We start from the raw sequence: 15,032 nt of genomic DNA on the forward strand, positions 1-15,032 counted from the left end.
TAGGTGGTGGTGGTGTAGTGGAGTGTGTTATATTGACAAATAATTTTAGAATTATCACCTCACTCACAATGTCTGGATTGCATTAGATTGCACAGGTGTTTCTCTTTTCTTTTTGGAACTTAAGTGTTTATTAATTTTGGAAAGACATAATAGGCACAGTCATTCAACAACTATAGTATTAATAGCAGCAATCCAAGGGTCATATCATGTAGTGCAAGTACTGTGCATGTGAGTACATAGTTTTGTTGTACATGTAGTGGACAGGTATTTATTGGTATAAAAGTTAACAGCTTTGTTTGAATAACCATTAGTGATTCTGTTACTAATTAAGACAGGTATAGTCAAAGTTCTTGTTCCTTCAGAGTCCACGTCTACTTGATCATCTTTCAGCATACTTTCATATGATGCTATTTCTACCATTGCACTCGCCCATTTATTTATGTATAAGCTTTAACAGATTTCCAGTGTCTTCAAATAATCCCAGAAGCTGTGAAAATGACTGAGAATACACATTTTGTCACATTTAGCATTTGGGATCTCTCTCCAAACAGACACAAGCTGGGAATCAGAGCAATTATTAAACCAGACTATTCACTTAGAACTCCTACAACTTTAACCCACAATGTTCTGTGCACTCTCATATAATGTTGACGATAGAGGTCAGACAACTCTATGGTCAGTAGTTTTGATAGGAACAAAAATAGGTGTTTCTAATGAAGTCACTGAGTGTAATAAAAGTATAAACATCCTCTTAAATCAAAATTATGAGTACCTACTGACCAAAGGTTAAGAATAAATGATAACAAAATGTGACACCAGTATATATTCAAGTATATACAAGTTAATAACATATTGCACTCAATTTAATAATGTATTGCACACCAAAATATTAAAAAAGAAAAAGAAAAAAACACCACCTTGTGCAAAACTATTGTAGCATTTATATGTTGTACCCAGAATCACAGTTCATCCCCAAACTCAACTTCATACACTAGTTGCTCAATGCGGCACCGTAGCAGTCGTCCCTTTGATGGGGGACCTCAGTGTTGCCGCCAGGCTCAATCCAAAGTGCTCCTCCTTGTCTGGACAGCTACAAAGTGTGCTCATCACCTGGGCCTCAAATTCAGAGAGCTGTGTGTGTCATCTCTTGGGGCAAGAGGGTCGGCTCCTCCCATGCAGGGGGTTGCTGAGGCTTTGCAGTGCTCTGGTGTAGCAGGGCAGAGGCTCTGCAGGGGCCATGAAGGACCAGGTGTGACAGGGCTTGAGCTCTGCAGGGGCTGTGAAGGACCAGGGTCCTGGGTGTGCAAGGCCACTCAAAGGGCATCATGGCTCCTGGTGTGAGCCTGCAGAAATTCTCCTGAGGCATCAACAGGCGCATCACAAGGTTGATGGCTGTGCTGGTGCCTTTGTGGCAGGAGGGCACATTAGCATCAGTCAGTATGGGGCTCGGCTCAGATGCTGAGAGACTGTCCGTATCTAAAAAAACAGTGTCATGCCCCATATTAGAAGATGTTGGCCTACCCTGGACATAGGGCTCAAGGAAGTGAAGCAGTGGCGTGAACTTTCATGTCCTGTTGGGCTATGGTGCGAACTGCTTCGCCTCTCCTTCTCAGCAATGCGATCCTTCCTGTATCGGTCTCTGAGATTTCTTCACTTCCTTTTAGCGTCCTCCTCTACATGTGCAATAAACACAAAAAAGACAAATTAGCTTAAATATACATCCCTAATCACAAAGTCAGAGTTTAAAAATCAATTTACTTTTTCCTCATAGGTAGACAAACTACAGAATTTCTAAAGCTAATAAATAATAGGGACACGTGGTATGTAAGTATGATGTCTTTTAAAGTGTTGAGTGAGCACATACTGTATGTAAATCTAAAATGGAACACATGGGGAAGTCCCCGTTGTTGTTGTGGTCAGCATTTGCTAGCCATGCTGCCAGGATGCCAGCATGCATACTTTCAATAAACAAACAAAATGTGAGGCCTATCATTACCGTGGGTTTTACAGTGGTGCACAAGGCCAAATTGAGTGAATACAAGTGAAATATAATGTTACACAGAGAAGTCTCCACTGTGATCCCCATGCTGCTAGCATTATTCATGCCAGAATCCCAACTTGAAGAATAATACAATGCCAAGCGGCTTTACGGTGATTAACGTCTTTGTACTTCGTCGTGGCAGGGTTGCACAGCTCTGGAAAGGTCATCATGGAGGTGATCAGTCTCTCTTCCATCTTCACAGTTGCTTGGTAAACAGCAGAATGCTACAATGCTAAATGGCAAACATAGTTCTTCTTCCTGTGGGCACCTTCTGGTCTGATCATTGGCTTACATGATTGGCCAGAGCAGCATGACGTCAGGTTGCATTCCTGGATCAACTTCTTGCCGCGGGGCCACTGCGTTTTTTTGGGGCAAACCTTGTAGTTCCCACTCCTGCAGTCTAAATGCACTACCCCCATTCAAATGAATGGGAGGACCAGTGTTTTTCCCGCAAAGCCTGATTTGGTGTGAATGCAGCAGAGGTCCCCCGAAGGGCAGCTTCCAAGAGCTGACCAATTAGAACAGAGTGGACAGACAGATGGATGAAAACGAACTAAAAGCCATTAAAATAGAAACATTATAAACACAAAAGGGAGTAAAACACAAACTTAAAAATAATAAACATGAAATTAAAAACAAATAAAATCAAGTGAAATAAGCAGGCAGCTCAGGTAAAATCAGGAAATACTCTCTGATAAAATTGTTTTAAGAAGAGACTTGAAAGAAGACACTGACTCAGACACCCATACTTCCTCGGGCAGGTCATTGCAGAGTCTCAGGGCCCTGATGGCAAAGGCTCTCTCCACTTTAGTTTTCAGCTTGGACTCTTGAAGAGACAGAAGATCTCTGCCTGGGGATCTCAAACTACACAAAAGCTCTTAAGGGATTAAAAGCTCTAAAATTTGATCTGGAGCCAGGTCTTGAAGAGCTTTAAAGGTAATCAATATTATCTTAAAATCAATCCTAAAAACAAGCAGGGAGCCAATGTAAACAAGCTAAAACAGTGTGATGTGATTCTGCCTCTTAGCTCTGGTTAGAAGCCTGGCAGCTGAAGTCTGTGGTCATTTCAAAGTTTTTTGATTAAGACAAGAGAAAAGGTTGTTGAAATAATCAAGATGTGAGGAGATAACAGCATGTACAACCATTTAATCTTATTTTTGCAATATTTCTGAGGTGATAAAAACATGATTGGACAAGTTTTGTGATGTGTTGCTCAAAACATAAACTGCTATCAAACAGCACACAAAGATTACTTGCAGGCTTGATATGTTGATGCAGGTAACCAGTAGATGGCAGTGTTTGTTTTGTGATATGCTGGGACTCAATAACAATTTCTGTTTTATTAGAATTGAGCTGAAGAAAGTTTATCGACACCAAGTTTTTTATATCAATCAGGCAATCCTGTAGAGAACTCAGCATACTGAGGTCAGTGGACTTAACAGGGAGGTATAACTGTGTGTCATCTGCATAACAATGAAATACCTAATGCCTACCCAAAGGGAGCATATATAGTGAGAACAAAATTGGTCCTAGAATTGACCCTCAAGGCACACCATACTTGATATGGGAAAATGACAACATGAAGTTGTTAACAGAGACACAAAACTTCCAATTAGACAAATATGATGAGAACCAGCATTCATTAAAAGGTCGTTAGTGACTTTTAGAAGGGCAATACTGATGGAAACCTGGTTGAAATGTTTGAAGGGTACAATTATTTAACACAGCAGCAAGAAGCTGCTCTGAAACTTTTTTTTTTTCCAGAATTTTAGAAATAAAAGGCAGGTCTAGAGTATGGCCAAGATTATGAGTTTGGTCAGACACATGTTATTTAAAGTTAAAATATTCAGTGATATTTAAAAAAAATCACTGGCAAGGACATTAGAAAACTTAAAAAAAAAATCTGACAATTCTGTCATAATTTAAAACACGGCTGGATAAAAATTCAGGAAGCTCCATCAAAAAGGAGCCAGCTGGTTTAGGGGAGTGATAAATTTGTCACATCCTGCCAGGACTTTCTGTTTTTGGACTCTGTGTGTTTTTGTTCTCTTGGGTTTTCTGTGTTGCACTTACGTTGCCTGGATTTGGTTTTCTCTGTGATTCCCTTGTGTGTTCCTTAACTCCTCCTGTGTTCATGTGCTTCTCCTCTCACCTGTTCTGCATCACCCTTGTTAGCCCAGCCCTGCTCCTAGCGTCCTCCCCAGTTTATCAGCTCCCAGTCTGCCCTTGTGTTGTGTCACCTATTCCTTGTCTGATTACTTTAGTTTTATTTTGAAATGTTTTCTCCTTGTGTCTTGTTACCTTTACTTCCTGTGTTTTCCCGCCTTTGTTGATTGCCTTATGTGTTTCACCTGTGTCTTGTTTCACTCACCTGTGTTCAGTTGTAATCAGACCCTGTGTATTTAAGTCCTGTTCTCAGTTCAGTTTTTGTTGTGGTTATGGTTAGTGTTCCCTGTTCCTGTGTCTCAATATTTCATGTTTATCATTAAATATTATGCATCTGATCCTGCCTGCCTGCCATCTCCTGCATTTGGGTCCACCTGCTCCACTCACTACATGACAAAACAGCAAAAATGACCGGGTATGGGCTACCAAGTTTAAACATGAGCACTTCAAAGGAAGAAAAATCATTACAAGCTATTAAGTTACATTTGAAATGCTTGCTATGAACAGTAACAAGGCCACCACCATGACAGCAATCCCTAGGTTGGCTAAAACTTATCATATTCTGGAGGGCACAGTTCAGCAAGCTGGCTATGATCACAAGATTGTAGCCAGGATTCTGTTAAAAACATAAAATATAAATCAGCAGAAGAGATAAAATCATTTAAAATAAATGTCTTATTAGAGAGGGATCTTACATTCAGAAGATCCGTCTTTAACAGTCTGTGCTGAGTTAAAACTGCAGCTAGGGCTTTTAAATTTTTATTAAATTATTAATACTAGTGCAGTGCCCGTTCAAAACCTGTCTGTACAGACCAGGCCGATTGCTTGGCCTCCAGAGGCTACTTCAGTGCATAGAAAAATTAATACAGTTGATGTGATTGAGTAGCCTATGTAGGTTATACTAACATCATGAAAGAAACTAACATTCTATTATACACAGATGTTATGAATAATAAGTGCTTTAATAGTAAATAAATGTTATTTTCTCATTTCAAGTAAAAATAAGGGCTACATTTATAAATAAAATGTGCATCCTAATATAAAGTGGATCAATCATATTGGGCTCTTAGATCGTTCTTATTTTCTGTGCCTTTAGTTCAGATTTGAGTGGGTATGTTGGCTCCAAAAATCTGTCTATAGTGGCACTTCACAATCACCAAGGTCTTGGACGGTATTAGACAAACTGGTTTTGAACTGCCAATGGAAAGTATTTCCTTCCTTTTACATTCATAACTACAGTCATTGTGTATTGGACTCTGAGCGCTTCCACAAAGTGGGTGACCTTCGCTCAACCATGTACCTCAATGCCTCTTGTGTAGTCACAACGGTTCATTCGCTGCTATTGATCTGTTAAACGTGCTATGTTTGCTCCAAATATTTGTGCTTTTGTCTGTAGTGGCGCTTCATAATTGCCACAGTCTAGGAACATATGAGACAAACAGGTTTTGAACTGCTCGTGGAAGTATTTGCTCCATTTTACGTGCATCCAGAGAAGGGACACACATGCCGTTGATTTTAAACATGCAAGTGGGCTAGACAGAGTAAAGTGAAATTTGTATGCTGACAACATACGTGAGCCCAGTCAATTCAGGTGAGGACCATCTCTTCTGAAGAATGCAGAGCACTCCTAGAATAGAATAAAATTGTCAACAAAACCAAAGTTTTGACATCCACATTGAAGCCACTAATGTAGACTGCTAAAACGCCCACCCCCCGACCCAGCATTGGGATGGGGCCAGAGATGTAGATGTTCTTACCACTGACTTTTAAATGTCAAAAAAGTCCAGTAAAATCCTTTCGGATCGTTGCTGACTAGTGTCATCTATGCCAACGTGGACAACAACCTTCTTAACAGAGGAGTTTTCTGTAAACAGGCTAGGGATGACACAAACTAATTTGGAGACTTTAGCAAACGGGTAACAGAAGGATACGGTCAGCTTTGACTTCACATCCCTTAGGATAGAATCACCGACTATCAGCATCGATTGAGGCGGTACTGTAGTCCATGGTGTGTTGGCACCTGGAGAGCAGTGTGTTGCAGCCCTGCTGGACCTGGCATCCCTGATAATGGAATCAACCCGGCTATCATGTGCCAGTGGATGGGAGTTCCTACCCTATGCAAAGGACACAGAACCGGGGGGATGCTACCATTGGCTGGTTCAGAGCTGGCAGAGTGTCCGAACACTGCCTCCTTCAGCTGGATTGGAATCCCCAGATCCCGATTGGGTCTTTATGCTAAGCTAAGCTAACCAGCTCCTGGCTGTAGCTTCATATTTAACGGACAGACATGAGAGTGGTATCAATCTTCTCATCTAACTCTCAGCAAGAAAGCAAATACACATTAAATGTCAAGCTATTTCTTTAATTTAAAAGGCAAATGCTAATTGAAGGTTTATGACAGGACCCCCACATGAGAGTCAGGTGGGCTGCATGCCCCTCCACCAACACAATCTCCACACCCTTACACTCTGCCTCACTACAGAAAGGGCACTATTTGGCCATAATGGAGGTAACACCTTGGAAAACTGTGCTGCACTGTACTGCAAGACTGGAAATGGAGGAAAACAGCTAGCCTGGCTCTGTCCAAAGGTAAAATAAAATGGCTATCTGCACCTCTAAAGGTCACTAATTAGCATTAATTAATGGGGGAGTAATAACTCCCTGTCTCTCTCTCCCCTATCCCCCTCCCTCTTTTTCTCTCAACCCAAACGGTCAAGGCAGATGGCCGCCCACCTAGAGCCCAGCTCTATTCGAGGTTTCTTCCCATTGAAGGGGAGTTTTTCCTTGCCGCTGTCGCCAAGTGCTTGCTCATGGGGGAATGTTAGGTCTCTGCAAATTAAAGAGTATGGACTAGATTTGCTCTATGCAAAAAGTGCCCTGAGATAATTTCTGTTGTGATTTGGCGCTATATAAATAAAATTGACTTGACTTGACTTGACTGAGTCAAAAGCTACCTTTTTTAAAAAATGTTTGGATAAATGCATCTTAAAATCATGGCAAGATTTTGTGTTGTGAAAATGTGAAACTGAATTAATTAGTGCTGGATTGAATGTGTAACAGAAACACATTGGCTGAGCTGCAGCCTAAGTTGTTTTTTTTAGTTGTTCATTTGCCAGATATGAGCAGCAGTCTTTTGTATTTGTTTGTCTATTGACTCTTAGTTGTTTTCTTTGGGATTTGAAGGATATTGACATTCTCTGTTTGTTCATTTGGGCAGAAAGCAACCACAGATCTACGCATTCTCCTTCATTTTTTGCCATCACGTTGTGTATATGTATTTGTGTGTGTGTGCATTGTATGAAAGGGAGAGAAAGGAAAAAAAAGACACAAACTATGCACACACTGCACACTATGTGGTGTGGTATTTGCTCTCTCTTCTTTTAATACCAGCCTATAAAAAGTTAACTGAGAGCCCTCCCTTCTGCTTTCATCAGCATATCACTTTGAGCTCCTATTATGCAAATGAAATCACAGCTCTATAAACCATATGTAAATGGAAAACACAAGCATGTCCAGACAAAATTACAATCATAAATTTGATCAACAGTGCTCTAATAATCAGAACAGTAAGTGAAGCTTTCCTGTTCTGTACTGTTTGCTAAGATCTTTTCCATTCATCAGTGTGATGTGCCAGCCGAGACGTGTCAAATTGCCAGGATTTGAGGCTTGATTGTCAGGAAATTTTCTCGCAGCTTCAATAATTGTGTGCTTCATTCCAAACATCTTTTTAGACAGCTCAAAGTACTCTTAAAACACAGTCATGGCAAATAAAATTGCAGACAGCTCGTGTCCTTCAAGTCAACCATGCATGATTGAATTGTTTGGCTATTCCACTTCATCTTTATGCATCTATGCAAAATCGCTGCAAATGTAACTATGATGTATTGATCAGCTGGATGCAAAATCTACCTCAAATCACGTATAAAATATTTATACTTGAAAGTAGTGAGAGTTAAAAAGCCAACACATCAAGTGGGGAATGGACTGAGATGGAGAGGCAGATTTAAAGGCCATGTGGACTTGAATGGATCCCAGCTTCTCATGCCCAACAACATTAATAATAAATATAGCCACAAGCAGCCATTAGTGGGGTCCAAGCCTGTAAAGCGAATGGTTTGACAGTGGGATTATAAAACTGATTCATCATTTTGGATAAGTGCTACGTCTCTGAGATAGGAACTCCAGCAACTGTATCTAACAAATTTCCATTTGAAAAATTGCCAAGTTTGGTAAAGCTACTGAGTGCAACCGAATGTGGTCTTTCTCACTTTAATGCCTTGTCAAAAATTATTAACTTAAACTAAGTATCAATGAATCTTCTTGTTTGCATGTCTTTGCCGTATTTTCAGTGTGGTAACCATGCAGTGTATTCAAATTCTGCTTTGCTATTCTAACATCTTTACCGCTGGTTGGGCAAACTGACAAAAAAGTTAGCATGGTAACATGCTAATATGAAGGATTTTAGCATGTTGGCTACATATCACATACTAAACATCTGTCTCAAGAATTCTTGGGGTTTTTTTTAGCATACCATCATTAAATTTGTTGGCCACTAGGAGTGTTGACGTATTATCACCTTTATAAAGTTATATGGCGAACATGTTAGCAAACAGGCTGCACATCCAGCAAACCCTTCTTTTGAAGTCATATATCTGACCAGCTGGTGTCAAATATTCATTCTTCTTTTAGCTCTGTTTTGTCTCTAAAAAACAGACATGAGGGAAATATCTGGCTCTTTAGCTGCAAGCTATGCTAAGTAGCTAGTTGCTAACTTTTCTGAGTTTTTAATAGTGAAAATAGCTGCTGCTGCAGCTGAAAACAACGCTGATGAGAGCAGTGAGACTGAACCAAAACAGAAACCAAAACAAGAACTGAAAGACACTTCAACACACTATAAAACAGAGAGGAACTGCAGAGTCAAGTGATAATTATGTATGGATTCACTGCTATGAGCAACCCCTTTCACATTACACAGTCATTTTATCAATTATTGATTAAAAAAAACTATAGCAGCTTTAAATATTTTGGTGTAAGTTATAAAACAAATTAAAAGTTTTACAAAAGAATGGCAGTTCAGGCTAAAATTGGTGTTAAAAAGGTCTTAGATGATTAAAGACTTTTCCAGTGTAACATCTTCAAACACTCTCTGAGAGTCTCAGGCCACATTTAAAAAGGCTCCACCATATTATGGATCTAAAAATGGTAAGCAGTGTTTTGCTGTATTTTCCATTGTGACAAAGACATGCAAAATAATGAGACGTCAGACCATTAACACAATTGTGTGAAAAGCCTTGATGATAAAGCACTGTTTTTTCTGCATTATATGTAATATATACAATCCAGAGAGGCAGAAAGTCATCTCTGAAAAAGAGAATAGCCAGAAAATTATCAACTGGTGTGCAGGCTCTCTTGTTTGGCTCCTGCTGTGTTAATGGGCTCTGGTCCATATCCAGAGTTTGACCTGCCCAGCATGACACTGCTTACTTTAGCTTTCACACAGATTGTGACCCTGTCACCTTTACAGCAGCTTCACAAGTGACTGACCACTGTGTTTGTGTGTGGTCAAAACAAAAGATGAGAGCTTTGTCTTTCTGTCTGTTCTCTATAATGACATGTAGGGCTGCCTGACAGCAGAAGGCTGAAAGGTGCCCAATTTATGTTTTAAAATAACAGTGTATTTGATACATCCTATAGTCAGTACTGTAAAAGAATTGATTTAAAATGTCCTCTTGTGCTACAGCCACTACGATATGTTAAGGTGGATTTTCTGCACAGTTTAATGGGTCTTTGGGGAGTAAAATCCCTTAAATAGGGCTAAATGACATGAAAGCCATCCCTCAATTTAGGGACCTACATTTCTCAATTAAGGGGGGAATTCAGGGATGATTTTCTGCTGTTTGATAAAATGTTTTACCACCTAAAACTATTAATTAACCACATGTTTGATGATGGACCCCTGAATTGACACTGTCATTAAAAAACAAAGGTTGTTTTAACGTACAAATTATTTTGTTTCTTAAATAACTCCTTAAATTGATGATTATTTCAAATGAATGTAAATTAAGAATTATAATAATAATGATAATGATAATAATAATGATAATGATGATGATGATGATGATTGCATATGCCATGTATTTTAGAACAATCTGGAGAATGTAACCTCAATCAGATATTCAGTAATGTCTTTGTCCCTTTAGCGGTTTAAGAGCTCATTCACTCAAGAAAAGCCATTGGTGGGGTTGAACAGTGGGAAATGATGTTGCCCTTGGGCCACTAGCTGCCTACTGCTGTTAGAATATATAATAAGATTATGCATATAATGTGTTCATAAAGCACTGCAACAATTTATGGATGCATCAAAATCCATTTTGTTTCATAAAATGACAATCCCCACTCTCTACTCTGCTTTCTAAATCGACTTCTTGGCTCCGAACACCAGTGGGCAGGTCTGAACCTTTGAACCTGACACGTTAATAGTCTGGTGTCTGTAACAGGAGTCTGACCTGGTTGTGCAGAGACAGCAGGAGCACTGTCCCTTTACTTCTCTAACACACCGTCACCTTCAAGTAGGTGTTCACACACTTGGCACGGCGGCGAGCAGTCCACGCCCATTTGCTTTCAAGAATCACACATGCACGTAGCACCTTTTTCCAACCTGCTAATTGAAAAAAAAAAAAGAAAAAATGCACACAAATTCCAAACGCAGATGGGTTAAACATACACAGATGAGAATTTAAACACAAGGGGGGGGACACACAACTGCCCATCCCCTAACAGACACATACATATACATGCTCTCTTACACACACACACACGCACATATCTCAAGGTCTGTCTAGCCTGAAGGCTGATCAAAACCACCATATAAAAGCTGTCTTGATTCCCAGAACATGGGCGCTCTCTCTCTCTCTCTCTCTCTCTCCCTCCCTTGAGGCTCCTGAACCATCCTGCCCTGCCATCCTCCACATCTGAGGCAACCCAGAGATGAAACAATAATTACTCACATATTGGGGTTACATGTCACATATCAAACAATATGGATTTGGCTAGTGGGGTGTGATCAGATATTGGCATCGTAATAAAGCCATCTCTCTGCATTACATCGAGTTGCACGGCTCAGAAACGACCCCCAAATCCAATCCCATTATTAGTGGAGTATTGAGGTTTTAAGATTTAATCACATTTACGCAAACTATTGTCCCTTTACGTTTCATGTCTTGTATATTTTCTGTATAATTATAAAACCCAGTATGGACTCCTGGCCCTTTTTTTTCTTTAAACCATGGGGATTGTTAAAATTTCACCTCATCTTTTGCAGATATGTGCACTATTTGAAGGAAGTGCATTTCATCATACACTCAGTAATGGAACTAAAAGCACAGGAACCCCGTCAAGGTTATTTGGCTGTCATCTCCATGCAATTTCAGTTACATCAAAGTCTGTGTGGAGAGGACAATTTAGTCCTCTTTTGGAGGACGTGAACATGGCACAAAATCCACTCCATCCTCAATTCACATCAGAGATAAAGACAGTGAATGTAAATATCATGGAATTCTGAGCTGAACATGAAAATCTAATTGGAAATTAGAAATCTATTACTTTTTTTTTATCAACCGTTTACTCAGGAGGCACTGAATGTCGAGCCCGTTTTGTGTATATTCTCAAGATAAGAGCTGTACTAATAAAAATGTAATTACATTTAAACTACTAGACATATCTCACTATTAGCATACAAGGCTTTGTAGCCTAATGTGTTCACACTATAGAATTAAACTATTTTTTTCTATATGAAAAATCTAATTTGATATTTCACAGCTGTCATACTGTGAGATAAATGAATGGTGGTGAATTTGAGGCAGTTGATTATAGTTAAAAGATCTCAGAACATCATGAATTACTTCCTTCACTGAATATAACTAGCATCAGTCAGTTGATGTTATATTCGAATTCAAGCTGTAAGGTCTTTTTCACAAGTGGATCCCTAGTTGAGTTATTATTATTATATGCATCATTATAACATACACAACATGCCCGTGCAACGCAGGCATGCCTAATTGATTTGTTTGTTTTGCGAATGCCATGCAAAAATGTTATTAGCAGCAGTTTGACCAGCACAGAGACACACAGGCAAGTGGTGCTGCATGGTCAAGTGAGCTCTGATGTTGAGAGTTGATTGAACGGTATAGTAAAGAAAAATGGACGTTTTTAGGTGATTTAAAGATAGGTTCATGTTTGGCCATTGCTGCAGCTCTGTCATGTCACAAACTCTCAGTTTTGCAGCCAAAATCTTTTTTTTAAAAAGAGCTGACAGTTGGTTAAAAGAGAGAGTAGCATTAAATACATAAAATTATACATTGAATGCATTAAATTAAAGCATTAAAACTCTATCACATGTCAATTTTAAATGATAATTTTAGTCTCAGCTTCATATTAACCAAATAAAATGTGAAAAATACCTTTAAAATCTGGAGAAAAATCCACCGGATACAAGATGTGCATGTATGTATATGACATAGCAAAAAAGAGAAAGCCAGTACACACACACATGTACACATACACACACACACACATTCACATTGGGGCTTTTGTCCCCAATTGCACAAGCTGTACCCAGTCTACTGGTCTTAAATCTGGTGTGTGTCCCTGAAAGTGACTTAAGTCATACCCACACACACACATACACACATACATACACACACACTCACACACACACACACACACACAAATACACACAATGGACATCCAACAAAATATTTCTCTTCCAGTGTTAAAACTAAACCTACTCCTTTGTCTTGCAAATAAGCACATGTGCAAATGCATTATGCATCACCATACTGCTTCACCAGGTGTACAAGACTAAATGTCCGTTTAGACAGGATTATCTTTACCAAGAGATGTAATTCTTTCAGACTGCACACACCCCTGCCAGCAAAAACCTCAATTTCTTGTACCTCTTGTCTAATGTCCAGTAAAAATAACCTCGGGTGAACGTAGCCCGATCCGAACTGACAGCCTTGAAATTGTTGGCAAAGTTCTGCATGGATTTCTTCTCACTCTGAATGGTTGTGAACCATCTGTTCAGATTGCACATGAAAGCAGCATTCATCCCCAACTGAGATCAGACCAGATCCAAACTTTAGCCGACATATGATCTCGCTTCGAGGATGTTAACACCAGCTGCAGAGATGGCGTCTCATGCATCAGATATTTGCGATGTGATGACAACACGAAAATGATGATAGGTACATCTTTTTTGGGGGGTTTCATTTTGGTGAGTTACTAGAGTTATTTTATCCTGTGCAGTTTGGCATTAACACTACAGCTGTCCTGTGTTAACAGTAACTTCAGGTAAACTGAACTTTTTCATAAATCATTGATTTATGAACAGATTTGTTCATAAATCCTTCATGGCCACATTTACACAAGAACATGAAGATTGAAAAATGTTTCTGTAGTTTCAAATCTAAACTTGACACCTAAAGTTGACCATGTGAGGGTAAATACACTGCTTGTACTTGTTTTCTCAAATCACTACATATTGTTAGGCACAAAGGAAGCAATATTTTAAAGAAACTAGCATAACTTTGTTGTAGACTCTATATCAATTAATAGCTGATAAATGTACATTGGCATTTTAAAGAGCTAAAATGCACAAGTTCCCAAATGATCTGGACAGAGAAGTATCAGGGAAGAGATATTTGCTAATGATCAACTGGTGTGATGATGTTTGTTCCTGGTGGGCGGTGAATTTTCCCCGAAGGCCGTGATGTCGCTGACTCCATCTGGATCAGTGCCAGAGTCCAGACACATTCCCACCAAGTTCACAGTGTGATCATGTGTTTGAAAAACTGAAACAATGGTTGTTCTTTTGCCTCATCCAATGCCCTTGATTTCACTTTTAAGATATACTGCAATTACTTTCTTTTTCTTTCTTTCTCTGTCATTCACCTGCTGTATGATCTCCCTCCATATGGCAGCAATAAAGCCTCTTTTGCTCATGAAGAGATTTCTTTTTTTCCATTTTTCTCAACAGCACTGAGTATTTCTTTCTTTCATCTATTTGTGTACTGTGTCTTATTTACCGGTAATGACTTTTTCAAGGTATTTCCATGATATTACTTTGTGCATGATTCTGAATGTGCTTTTGGTTTATATTGAGTATTAACAGTTTTAGGATGTATTTATAAAGAATACTCAATGTTCTTAAGAGTAATCCTATTCAAATCTCTTAAAGCAATAGTTTGACATTTGGAGAAATGCACTTTATTACTGAGAGTCAGATGAGAACTATGCGAAAACATGCAACTCATATCTGTCTGTAAGATAGTAAGCTGGAGCCAGGAGATGATTATTTTAGCTCATCATAAAGATTAGAATTGGAGAAACAGCTAGTTTGGCTTTTTCCAAAGGTTAAAAAAGTTTGCCAACCAGTACATCCAAAGGTCACAAACTCATTATATCTTGTTTGTTTAATCCGTGTCAAAACCGAAGTGTGAAATGATTTATTTCTTGGCCATCACTGCACACAACCAAGAAATAGTTAAAACCACAACTTGTATTGGCACTTAAGTTCTTGTACAGATGAAACAAATTAAATATAATGAGTTAATTAGTGAGATTTAAAGGTCCATGTAGGCAGATTTTGTCACCTCTGAACAAAGCCAAGCTATCTTTTTCCCCCATTTCCGGTTTTTATGCTAAGCTAAGCTAACCAGCTTCTGGCTGTAGCTTCATAATTACTGATATCAAGTTTCTCCTCTAACACTAACAAAGTGAAAACGTTTATATCCCACAATGTCAACCTATTGCTTTAAGATGAAGA

The 15,032-nt window shown here is 39.1% G+C and overlaps 1 long non-coding RNA gene across 3 annotated transcripts; it reads right to left on the reverse strand.

The window, feature by feature from the left end:
• Positions 1–845: 845 nt before the first annotated feature.
• Positions 846–6,608, reverse strand: LOC137169612 (uncharacterized). Of its 3 annotated transcripts, none has more exons than XR_010924496.1 (3): positions 4,194–6,608; positions 2,151–2,549; positions 846–1,673 (listed from the first exon to the last, which is right to left on the reverse strand). It is a non-coding gene; the product is annotated as an uncharacterized lncRNA (long non-coding RNA). The 3 variants fall into 3 exon arrangements; XR_010924498.1 differs by having other exon boundaries at positions 4,115–4,201; XR_010924497.1 differs by lacking the exon at positions 4,194–6,608 and adding an exon at positions 2,777–4,099.
• Between the last annotated feature and the right edge of the window lie 8,424 nt (positions 6,609–15,032).

This window comes from Thunnus thynnus, chromosome 18 (assembly GCF_963924715.1).
Source record: "Thunnus thynnus chromosome 18, fThuThy2.1, whole genome shotgun sequence".
NCBI lineage: Eukaryota > Metazoa > Chordata > Actinopteri > Scombriformes > Scombridae > Thunnus > Thunnus thynnus.